Source organism: Gossypium hirsutum, chromosome D08, assembly GCF_007990345.1.
Source record: "Gossypium hirsutum isolate 1008001.06 chromosome D08, Gossypium_hirsutum_v2.1, whole genome shotgun sequence".
Classification (NCBI taxonomy): domain Eukaryota; kingdom Viridiplantae; phylum Streptophyta; class Magnoliopsida; order Malvales; family Malvaceae; genus Gossypium; species Gossypium hirsutum.
In genome coordinates, this window is record NC_053444.1 from 48,371,564 (window position 1) to 48,379,299 (window position 7,736).

The following is a 7,736-nucleotide window of genomic DNA, read 5'->3' on the forward strand; positions in this document are numbered from 1 at the left end:
TCCTGTTTCATACCCAGCCACCAATACATCTGTTTCAAATCACAATACATCTTTGTACTGCCTGAATGAATAGAGTATGTGCTATTGTGAGCTTTAGAAAGAATATCATTTTTCAAATCTACATTACTCAGAACGCATATTCTATTGCGATAATGCAATGTATCACTATCATCAACACTAGACTCTGAACTCAAGTTATTTTGAACCATTTATCATTTCAACACCAACTTCGGATAGTCATATTGTAATTCTCGAATTCGTTGCAGAAACAGGTGTTTCGTTCTCAACTCTGCTAATACAGAACCATCTTTATTTAGAATTAAATGAGCGTTCAACGCTCGAAGTGCAAACAATGACGACTTTTGACTAAGTGCATTCGCAACTACATTAGCTTTTTTAGGATGGTAATTAATAACTAGATCGTAATCTTGCAGTAATTATAACCACCGTCTCTGTCTCAAATTCAATTCTTTCTGAACCATCAAATACTTTAAACTTTTATGATCTGTAAACACGTAACATTTCTCACGATCTGAACCATCAAATAATGTCTCTAAATTTTCAAAGCGAATACAATCGTGACCAACTCAAGATCATGTGTATGATAATTTTTCTCATGCGGCTTTAATTTTTGAGAAGCATAAGCTACTACATTTCCTAACTGTATCAGTACACAACCCAAACCATTGAGAGACATATCACTATAAACAACATAAGCTACTCCAGATTCAGGCTGAGTTAGGACTGGAGCTTCCTTCAACATTTTATTCAGATGATCAAAACTCTGTTGGCACTGATCTGGCCAAACAAACTCAAAATTTTTCTGTAATAATCTGGTCATCGACGAAGCAATAATTGAATTTTTTTTTACAAAGTGTCGATAGTCACCCGCTAAACCCAGAAAACTTTGCACTTTTGAAACATTTTTCGGAGTTTTCCAATTTATCACAGCAGAAACTTTACTTGGATCAAATTGAATCCTATTAGCTGATACTATGTGACCCAAAAATCCAACCTCACGAAGCCAGAATTCACATTTACTAAATTTTGTATACAATTTCTTTTCTCTCAAAGTTTGTAGTACGATCCTCAGATGTTGTGCATGCTCAGATTCGGTCTTGGAATAGATTAATATATCATCAATAAACACAACAACGAATCTATCCATATGAGGTTGAAAAATCTGATTCATTAGATCCATAAAAGCAGCAGGGGCATTCGTTAAATCAAATGGCATTACCAGAAACTTGTAGTGATTGTAACAAGTTCTAAAAGCAGTCTTTGGCACATCACAGTCATTAACCTTCAATTGATAATACCCTGATCTGAGGTCTATCTTCGAGAACACTGTGGCACATTTCAATTGATCAAACAAATCATCAATACGTGGCAAAGGGTATTTATTTTTAGTTGTGACTCTGTTTAACTGTCTATAGCCTATACATAGTCTCAAAGAACTGTATTTATTTTTTTACAAACAAAACAGGTGCACCCTAGGGAGACATGCTCGGCCTAATAACTCTTGCAATTGTACTTTCAATTCTTTTAGTTCAGCTGGTGCCATACGGTACGGTGTTATTGATATTGTAGTAGTTCCAGGAATCAAATCAATCACAAACTCAACTTCACGATCAGGAGGTAAACCCGACAATTTTTCAGGAAATACATCAACGAAATCACTAACAACATGTAATTGATCTAACTTTAATTTTAAATCTCGGGTATCAAGGATATATGCTAGAAATGCTTCGTTACCTTTTCGTATCAATCTATGAGCAAAAAAAAGTCAAAATAATTCTAACAATATCTTTTAGATTCTCAGACTAAACTGAAATCATCTCTCCTGTCTGACATTTCAGATCGATCTATTTTTGTCTACAGTTTACCACAACATCATGCAAAGATAACCAATCCATACCCAGGATAATATCAAATTCCCAAAAGGGTAACAACATCAAATAAGTAGGGAATTCAAAACCCTTAACTTTCAGTGGACAATTACAACAAACTAAATTAAGTATCACATTCTGACCTAGTGGATTAGTAACTTGAATATCATAATCAGTAGATTCAATAGACAACTTCTTTTCCGTTACTAATGCAATGAAGATATAACAATGAGTTGTTCCAGGGTCAATCAATACATACACATCAACATCAAAGAGATATAATATACCAGCGATCACATCTGGAGCAATAGCTTCCTCTCTAGCTCGAATGGCGTAGGTACAAGCAAGTGCTTTAGCCTCTAACCAAACAACAGTGTCCTCATTCCCGAATGAGTAGTCCCAGTAGCACTATTCTGGCCAGAACATCTACTTTTCTGAGAGGTAGACATTTGTTTTTCTTTCTGATATTCATCCTCTTTTGACAATTTAAGACAATTACGAATAAAATGATCAGTTGATCCATATCTATAATAGGCTCCTATTTAACCTCTACACTCACCAAGGTGATATTTCTCGCAATATCTACATTTAGGCTTCGGAGTATACTGTACACTACCCACACTAACAGTCGATCTAGTAGATACTCTGAAATAATGTTGAATCGTCTTATTTTTATTCAAGCATTCAGGCACTGAGGTAGCTCGACTAAAATCATCTTTAGCCTTTTTCGCCGATGATGCCGGAAATGATTTAGAAGAACTCCTCTTATGAAATTCTTGATTCTGTCTATCCCCTTGCGTCTTTAGATTGTGCATTTCTTCCATTTTCTGTGCATGATCAGACAAGACAACAAATTCTCGTATTTTATTACCTCCAATCATCATTCAAATTTCATTATTCAGACCATCTTCAAACTGAATACACATTTCTTCTTTAGTAGGCACAATTTCCTGAGCATATTTACTAAGATATACAAATTTTCTCTCATACTCACCTACTGATCTATTTCCTTGACGTAACTCAAGAAATTCTCTCTTTTTCTTGTCCAAATACCTCTTCCCGACATATTTCTTTTTAAACTCAGTCTGGAAGAATTCCCAGGAAATTTTCTTTTTCGGTACCACAGCTACTATCGTCGACCACCAACTATACGCTTCCTTTTTTAATAAAGAAACAACACATCTAAGAAAATCATCAGGTGAGAAAGCCATTTATTTGAAAACCCTTATTATATTTTGAAGTCAGTACTCAGCTTTAACTGGATCATCTTCTGATCCACCCCAAAATTTTTCAGCACCATACTTTCTAAGTTTTTCGATTGGAGTACATCTATTACGTTCAATTACTGGAGGAGGTGGAAGTGCAACTGGAGGTACAACAAGTGGTACGATAGGGGGTGGAGTTTGCTGAGCCAATTTTTTTCTTGCATAAACTCACTGAACCACTGATTCATATACCAAAAGAACATATTTTTAATTTTACGTTCTTGAGCCAAAAGAATCGTGACATTACTACTTGTCCCATGTTCAAAAGTCGACACTTTACTGTTAACCTCATCATTGTTAGCACGTTCAAATCCGTCTGACATCTTTACAATCTATAAGAAAACAAAGGTTAGATCGTATCATACACATTACACTATCACTGATTTATATGACATGTGTTTCTAGACATCTCACACGCTATGTTCAGTCTGAGAATCGACTAAACCGTAGCTTTGATACCACTAAATATAACACTCTTAACTCGTATCCATCACTAAAATAGGGTTACAAAGCATTACCAAAGTTTCCAGATCAGTAAATAGATATATCATATAATATAATATTTATGTCAGAAACCAAATGAAATCAAACATATTATCTTTTATATGAGCCCTCGGGCCTAAAGTACGTGTTAGGAATAAGTCAGGACTAAATCGGCTACTCAGAGAATGTTTTTGAAATATTTAAAATTTTCAACATTGCAGGGGTCACACAGTCATGTGGCTAGGCCGTGTGACTCACACGATCAGGGGACACGCCCGTGTCTCAAGCCATGTGGGCAATCAAAATAGGGACATACGAAGAAGGATTTTCACCCCTATTATCCAAGTAATTTACCTCATTCGATTGGGTCTCTGGGTATGGCGTGTAGCTTCATACGACATCATTCATTGACGGTTTGACAGTGGTCTATAGATGATGTAATTTTTCTATAATTTGTTGATATTTATCATTTTCCTCGACTATCTTAGTCGTCAACGACTTCTAGTTATATAAAAAGTGCTCATTCAGCCACATATACGAGTTCGTCGCCACGTCTTCGATAAATTGACAAGTTCACTCCTAAGTGTTATTTATGAAGGCCCTGACTGATGTGCCATCGAAGCCGAATTTTAAGCTCCCATCCAATCCATTATATAATATTTGCAATTATAACTAGTGTGGTGTTGGCATTTCCTAGGTAACGACTTGAAGCATTCCCAAGCTTCGGATAAATTTTCACCTTTGAATTGCTTAAAATTAGCAATATCACGCCTAAATATTATGAAGTATAAAAAGTGCTCATTCAGCCACATATACGAGTTCGTCGCCATGTCTTCGATAAATTGACAAGTTCACTCCTAAGTGTTATTTATGAAGGCCCTGACTGATGTGCCATTGAAGCCGAATCTTAAGCTCCCATCCAATCCATTATAACATATTTGCAATTGTAACTAGTGTGGTGTGGGCATTTCCTAAGTAACGACTTGAAGCATTCCCAAGCTTCGGATAAACTTTCACCTTTGAATTGCTTAAAATTAGCAATATCACGCCTAAATTGGATGGTTCATCTAATGGGGAATTTTTGTGTAAAAATTTCCCTACTAAGTCGTCTCATGTCGTGATGGAACCTGGCTCTTGGGAGTTAAGCCATTCGTGGGCATAGTCGCAAAGCGAGAACGAAAACAATTGGAGACAGATCGCGTCATCGATTACTCTGTTGTATTTAAATGTGTCACACAATTGTAAGAATCTCTTTAAGTGATGGTTCTGGTGTTCAATCATATTACCCTAAAATTGCAAATTTTTTGTATTAAGATTCTCTCCGGTTTAGGATTTGGCTTGATTGGGAAGGTTCCACTCCAAATCATACCTTGAATCAAAGAGAATTAAGTAAAAATCAAATAAACTAAAAATCAAATAAAAATAAAAATTTTGTATCTATAATCCCAAAATTTCCTATTTATGCAGAAAATTAAATTCAAGTCTAATGTCGAAACCTCCCTGACATGCCAACAACTTGAGTTCCACTAGACGTGTGAATGTCTGGACTAGAAATACTAAAATAAAAAGATATAAAATTAAGTAGAGCTATTCGCAAGCATAAGGGTCAAGTTGTAATATAGTAAAGTGTTACAACAAAACACTCTGTGAAGCATTCCGAGGATCATACCCAAGGGATGTTGAATTAAATTAAATTAATTTTCTACACTAATAAGTCTAAATAGTACTGATTTAAAATTATGTTACGAAAAATCAAATTAACATCAATTAATCAAATTAGCCTAAAAATTAATAAAACTAAAAATCAACCAATTTAACAATTGAAAACAAATCCAATAAAATAGGTAGGTGATCAACTCACTTTAGTGGTCCTAATTAACTTCAAAACTCGGATTTCATCGAGTTATCAACTAATTAACTAGTTATTACCACTTTGCCCCTAACTAATTAACTTATCGACCAATACACGCTTACCTCTCAGCCCACTTTCTTGACCAAGATAAATTATGATTTACTCGGTAAACTTATCTCTTGATCTCGTTTATCCTAAATTGCTTCCTAGGGACGTTACTTCCTAGGGCTTAATCACACATAATTTAAACCAACTAACCCAGATTTCAACCCTTGTTCTTTCGTTAATTATTCACACATTCGTTCGTTAATCTCCCTAAGGAAATTTGCATTTCATAGATCTAAATACAATAATTCCTAAACTCATATTTAACTTGCAAAACAACAAATTAAATAAAAGTAAGGAGTAGAGAAATAAGTCCATTTTTTATATCGATTTGAGCTTAAAAGCGAAATTCCTTTAACAGTTGCGAAGATCACTTTGATTGCAATTGGAATCAACACCGAAATAAAAAAAACTAATATATTAAAGCCTTGAATCAAAATCGAATCCAAGTTAGAACAGTAACCAAAGTATAAAAAAGGACTAAACTAAAATCCCTAAAACACTAAAATGACTCAATTGCCCGAGCCTCTTGAAATGAGACTTAACATGCCTATTTATAAAGTTTATGCTCAGACTTAATTAGGGTTGCTAAATAGTAAAAAAAAAATCTGAATAAGGTACATTGTATGGACTAAAATACACTTAATTAAAATTCATGTTCGTCACTCAGTGTCGAGACACCAGTCCTTATTTTATGAGTATCTTGGCTTCGAAGTTTGATGTAGCGACACCACTCCCCGGTGTTGTGGCACTGTAGTTGTCCTTCGCCTCCTAAGCCCGAAACGGTGTCCTACACACTAGATAGAGTTGTTAGATCACCCTTAGGCCCATGGGGGCCCACTAAGTCGTTACAGAATTTAAAAGTGCATCATTTATTTTGTATAAATTAAACATAAAGCAACAAAAATCAGAAACGAAATAAAAACATATAAAAATGCTATAAAAGAAACTCGTTAAGTGCTGTGATGACCTTAATTTACCATAACAAATTGTGACAGGTCAGTTCGCGCTCTCTATGCCAAAGAGTTGAACTTTAGACCCACTAGAGCTTGCTACTTATTTTACTTGTTGGCTGACGTAGGGGTGAGCAAAACTCGATTCGACTCGAAAAAATTGAAAAAAATTCGAATTTCGAGTTAAACGAATCTAGTTATTCGAGTTAATCGAGTTATTCAAATCAACTCGATTTTTTTTTCAAATTTCGAGTTCGAATCAAGTTGAGTTTTCGAATTCGAATAACTCGAATAATTCGAATAATTCAAATAATTCGAATATCAAACTATAATATTTTACATTTTTACCCCAAACTCCCAAACCTTTTTACTTTTCCCTCAAAACTTTTACTCCTTCCCACTTTCCCCAAAAACTTTTACTCCCATCCCCTCCCCTCCCAACCCCCTAATCTACCCAAAATCCATTTCCCACCAAAATTTTACTCCCAAAAACCCTCAAAACCTTTTATTTTCCCCCCAAATTTTTACTCCCTCCCACTTTTCCCCTAAAGCTTTTATTCTCTTCCCATCCCACCTCTCATCTACCCCAAACCCTCCCCCTCCAATTTTTTTTAATATTTTCCCTCCAAAGTTTTACTCCCTTCTATTTACTTTCTCTCAAACTTTTATTCTCCAAAAATTTTTATTTTCCCCCTAAACATTTACTTCTCACCCTTTACTCTCAAATAAAAAATCAAAATTATCCAAAAAAAATCACTAAACATAAATAGTAATAATTTTATTTATATCTACTATTTATATTATTAAATTAAATTTCACATTTTATATTATTTATATTATTGAATTGTTTAGTTATATTGAATATTTATATTAAAATTGAATTATTAATTATGCCATAAAATATTCGTGTTAAAATTTTTATATTGGTATCAATTTCACATTTTATTTTTAAAATAACTTTTATTAAAAAATCATATTTTTACATTTAATATATTTTTTAATTCCAAAATACATAGTGACAAGAATCTGAAGATAATTGAAACAACTAAGTAAGCAAAGAAGCTAATCAGTATATAAAAAATTAATAAATAAATTATGATGTGATGAAAGTTAATAAAAAATTTGATTAAGGTGGACAAATTTTATTACGATGGGTGACAGTGGTTACAAAAACTCAAAATTATTTTTT

At 33.9% G+C, this 7,736-nt stretch overlaps 2 non-coding genes across 2 annotated transcripts; both read left to right on the top strand.

Moving 5' to 3' along the window:
• The first annotated feature begins 4,311 nt into the window (after nt 1-4,311).
• Nucleotides 4,312-4,416, top strand: LOC121220606 (small nucleolar RNA R71). The gene has a single exon (XR_005917826.1). It is a non-coding gene; the product is annotated as a small nucleolar RNA R71 (small nucleolar RNA).
• Nucleotides 4,417-4,587: 171 nt separating this feature from the next.
• On the top strand, nt 4,588-4,694 carry LOC121220453 (small nucleolar RNA R71). Its single transcript, XR_005917655.1, has one exon. It is a non-coding gene; the product is annotated as a small nucleolar RNA R71 (small nucleolar RNA).
• The last annotated feature ends 3,042 nt before the right edge of the window (nt 4,695-7,736 follow it).